The following is a 5,151-nucleotide window of genomic DNA, read 5'->3' as shown; positions in this document are numbered from 1 at the left end:
TGGTAGCAGCAGAGGACATGGTGGCAGAACCTGTGAGAACAATGCTGTAAGGAATGGCTTGAAGCATCCAGGGATTCCTGGCAAGCTAGTTGGCAGTACTGGGGTAGTGTAACAGCAGACTAGACGTGTCCTGACAGTAAACAGAAGGATGCTTTTCTTGGCTTTGGGAATCAGGGGAGGGCTTGCTGATCTTACTGATCAGTATAAGCCTTGGAGGCCAGGGAGTTTGAGAACACTCGACCATGGAGGACAGGAAACACCTACAAAGAAGAGTGATTCTGAAGACAGTTTCAGGTCTTACTCTAGAAGGTAGAGGCTAGAACCAGAAAACTCATGGAGCTATTGATGTAAATTTAGCGATGTTTTTGTTTCTTGGTGCAATAGCCTAAAGATTGTTGAGCTTGGATAAGAATAGCTATAAAATAAAACAAAGTGCCTTTTCATACTTCTCTTTATTTAATCCTATAGATCAATACAATATACAGGAAAATTGTCTCAATAAATTTTAACAGCAAAAAGAAACTGCGCATCAGAGAGCATGACTGACATAATAGACATGGCAGTTGTAAATGATAAAGCATGAATTTGAAACCAAATAGATTAAGAAACAGAATCCTTGTTTTCTGATTCATAATTTACTACTTTTCCATTTTCGCAAACTCTAACTCCATCAGAAATTGTGAGCTTAGTTTTAGCAATTTCACATCTTTTATACAAAATATTGTAATTTTTATACAACTCAGTCATAAAAGCAGCAGGGAACTAAGCACATTTAATGTAGAAGAATTCAGTTTTTGAAAATTACAGAAATCACACACTATTTTTCTTTTTCATTATAAAAACAATATATCCTTATATAAAAATTCCAAACCATATAGGAGATTGTAAAATGAAAAGTAAGAGATTCCAAACCCCAGAAACCTCCAAAAATAACCTCATTAATGGTTTCTTGTGGATTCAGCCAAAAATGTTTTACACAATTGTATTTTTGACACAACATCAATCAAATAAACACACTGCTTTGCAATCTTTTTCATGTAACTACTTAACAAATCGTCTTGGGTATATTTCCCATGAAAATATATGAATTTACTAATATATCTTTATGTATATATTTTTCTACTACAAAGAATGGTGCTTCAAATTGTCTTTTTGTTTTCCATGAAAGCATAATCATAGAATAAACTCCTTAAGGTGGAATTGTGTCAAAGGGTATGTGTGTTTTCAATTTTGATGGTCAGTGACAAAGTGCACTCTAAATATGCTTAAATTTCTGTCCATAGTATATGAAAGTATTTCTTCCTTATACCATGGCAATCATATATATAATATTTCATTGACTTAATGTCTTTAATTGTATATGAAGTTGACCAAGTTGAGCATCTTTTCAGACAGTTTTGACCATTTGCTCTTTTTTCCCCCTGTGAAGTTCATGTTTATAATTCTTGAACATACCTGTTCCATCCTATTTATTTAAAATGGCTACCTTTATTTTTCTTATTGATTATTGAGTTTTTATAATGTATAAAATGAATCTTTTGTGTATTATCTCTTGTAAATACATACCCTGAGTTTTTTTACATGTTGTAAAAATGAAAGTATTATAGCTTGTTTTCATTTATTCATATATTTTAAAATTATAAAGTCTGCTCTAAAAAAGTATTTATTCAGTAGTTTCTGAGTCTAGAGACATGATAACCCCCTCAAATGTTACAAAAAGAAAAAACAAATCCTTCTAGTATTTTACGATTTGTGTTTACGTCTTTAATCAATTTGGAATTTTACTTTTCAGTGAAAGAAATCAGGTATGGGATACAACTTATTTTCCCCTTAGGCTCCTTCAATATAGCAGCACACCTTACCAAATAATTGATTTTATCCCCACCGATTAAAAAATGCCACCTTTTTATACGCCAATCACCACATAGATTTGCGTTCTTTTTTTTTAATCTTCTAATTTTCTGTCAACATTCCTTCATTACTAAAAATTGTGTTAACATCAAATGAATTGTTAAATTTATGCAGGAAATTTAATTGCTTATTAATTGTATCAGATTTTATTAGCAATCCTTTTATTCTTACCTGTTTCTTCTCTTGAAAAATCACTTATTAGGAAAACATAAAGTCAATTGATGAGAACATAGGAGACTAATGTTATGACTTTGGGGACAAGTAATGATTTCTCAAATAGGACATAAAAGTTAACTATAAATAATAATGAGTTATATTAAAAATTAAGAATTTAAATTCACCAAAGGACATCATTAAGAGTGTGAAAAGGCAAGACATCATGTTTAGAAAAATATTTGCAATGCATATAACTAAAGAGGACTCAGATAAAGAGTATATAAAAAGACTCCCACAAATCTTAAAAAAAAAGTTTATAAGAAAAATCACCTATAATAATCACTTCAAAAAAGAGCATATCCAAATGGTCAATAAATGTAAGGAAAGATATTTGCCCTCATTAGTTATTATGTACATTTAAATTAAAACTATAGTAATACCCACAGTTGGAGAGCAATGGACCGGCCTACCCACCAACTGAGGGCAGAGCAAGCGCTCTCAGCAGGCACGACCAGTGCGGGTCTCTGGCAACAGCTTGATGCTGGCTGCTGAACAGGGACCACAGGAGACCTCCAGCTGCCTCGTTTTTGCCCTCCTGCCATGACTGCAGCCCTCCCATGTTCAGAGCCCACTGCCTGCTGGCAGCGCCAAGCTCGGTGCACATCTGTAGGCGCTTCACCAGAACGTGCAGAGACTGGCGCGTGACCACCTCCTTGTCCCACCTCCATCCTGCCCAGGCCTTCAGTCTCCTGAAACCGGCAGCCATATCTAGGCCAATAAGATCAGCCTGAGTAATGTGAGGGCTATAGCTTTGGCTACAGCTACATGCTGCTCCATAGACAGATACACTGCACCTGGAGATGTACACTGTCACATGTGACATCCTGAGTGATCACTACAAGTACCCGGAGAGGATTCGGAACTATGACTACAACCCCAACTTTGCCATCTGCGGCTTCCACTACAACATTCAGAAGAGCCTTTTCTGATGAAGACTGAGGCTTTCCGTTACGAGCAACTGGGGACTGCCTACTGGGGCCTCCAGTTTTGTGAGACCTGTATGGGGGCACCCACTCCCACTGTGGCAGATAGGCGGTTTCAACAGCAGAAGTCCCTCCATCAAGCAGTTCGTAGATATGTTCTCGCTGCCGGAGACGGCACCGCTCTCCCACGTGGTGGACAGCTTCCTGGGCCACAACCTGGAGTTTGACCACGCTTGCCTCTACAAGAGTGAGACAGATGCCGTTGGAGACGTGCACGTGAAGGGTCTCAAATACGAGTGGATCCAGTGGGACAGGGAGAAGTACATCTCCAAAATGGAGGAAATATTCCCCATCCTGAGCGCCTGGTCCATGGGAAACAGCTGGCCTCATCACCAACGGTGTTTTCTGCTTCGTGACAGGGGGATGTGGCACGTGGTGGCTCACCACTGGCGTTGACTCTTCAAGGAAATCATTATACAGGCAGATAAGCCCAGACTTTTCACCTACTGGCGCAAGCCGTTCAGAAACCTCGATTACAAGGGCTCACTCGTGTGAGACTGTATCAGCGCCCTGGAAAAGGGCGCGATCTATCGGCAGGGAAACCTTTTGGACTTCCTGTGCCTGATGGAATGGTGCGGTCTCTGCAAGTTCTCCTTCAGAAACCGCCTCTGCAGTGACCTGGCGGAACTCCTGCTGCCGCACACTTGGCGTGAGGGCATCATCATCCCCAAGCTGGAGTGCAAGACGCGCATCATCAACGCAGTGCAGAACCCGCACTCACTGACTCAGCAGCGGCGTTCACCAGACTGCTTAGAGCACAGGCACACCTTCCAGGACACAGAATTGCAGCAGATGCGGGGTGCCTGGATGAAGGCATGAAAGGAGCTGAGGTGAATCACCGAAGTCCTGTTCAACACTCAGTTTGAGAAAGCATCTTCAGCAACTTCCACAACCCCACCTCTTCCTGCGGTGCGACGTGCTCGTCTGCATGGCCTCCCTCAGCTGCCTGCTGACAGTACCACGTGGACTTCACCTTCTACCTGCCCTGCACTCCCATGCAGTGCAAGGCGCCCCTCTGGATGGACTAGCTCTGCACCCGCTGCGTGGAGACACCTTTCTTTGGAGGCATGGCCCACGTCTGCTAAAGGTAACTTTATTGTCAGGGACCCGCCCCCACCCCCACCTGCCCCACCCACTCTGGGCATCTGTCCAAACTATAAAAGCGGTCTTCCTCCCGGAAAAATAAATAACAAGAACAAAAAAGCACATTTCACAGCAGGCATCAGAATAGCTAAAAGAATGAAGATATCAACTGTTGGCAGGGATATGGAGAAACTGGTGGTAGGAGTATAAATTTTACAACAATGTTCAAAGACTAGCAATGTCTACTAAGGCTGAATATACGTAATCACTATGACCCAGATTTCCATTCCTAATCTAGACTCGAGAAATACATACATTTGATTACTGAGTTGTGTATAAGGAAATCCATAGCAGCATAATTTGTACTAACCTTGACTAAAATTAACCCAATATTCATCAACTGTAGAATTAACTGTAGAACTGTATAAAAGAACTATGGAATATTCATGCAATGGAATAGTATCTAGTAACAAAATTAAACAAACCACCGTTAAATACAACAACATAGATGAATCTTACCCACGAAATTTAGCACAACAGAAGTCAAATACAAAAAAAATGCATCTTATTCATTTCTCTTATAATTGTAAGAAAATTATAATTATATATAAAATTCTAACTCTTATACTTCATATCTTACAATTTTCTTATAATGTTTTCCTTATTTGATTCATTCCTTGGAAGGCTCCTTGGAAATTTTAAGACTCTCCACCTTTATAATACTGGAAAATGTATATATTTAGTGAACGGGAGTGATTTAGAGCTAGAAATGAATGCTGGTATATGCACATACACATATAGGCATATCTTCTGGGTGTTGGTGATGTTCTATTTCCTGACCTGTACATTTGTATGTATATATTACAGATAAGATACTAGAAAGCAGCAGGTAAGCCTAAGTATCTCCATTAAGGGGAATATCTGATTGACAACTTCTATGTTTTCTTAGCCAAACTCC

The 5,151-nt window shown here is 39.7% G+C and overlaps 1 pseudogene; it reads left to right on the top strand.

Annotated features, from left to right (window-relative positions):
* Positions 1-242: 242 nt before the first annotated feature.
* On the top strand, positions 243-4,195 carry LOC124243307 (5'-nucleotidase domain-containing protein 2-like; annotated as a pseudogene).
* The last annotated feature ends 956 nt before the right edge of the window (positions 4,196-5,151 follow it).

The sequence above is a fragment of the Equus quagga genome, chromosome 8 (assembly GCF_021613505.1).
Source record: "Equus quagga isolate Etosha38 chromosome 8, UCLA_HA_Equagga_1.0, whole genome shotgun sequence".
In the NCBI taxonomy this organism is placed as follows: Eukaryota; Metazoa; Chordata; class Mammalia; order Perissodactyla; family Equidae; genus Equus; species Equus quagga.
Note: the sequence above shows the minus strand (reverse complement) of the source record. Positions and strands in the feature narration are given on the sequence as shown.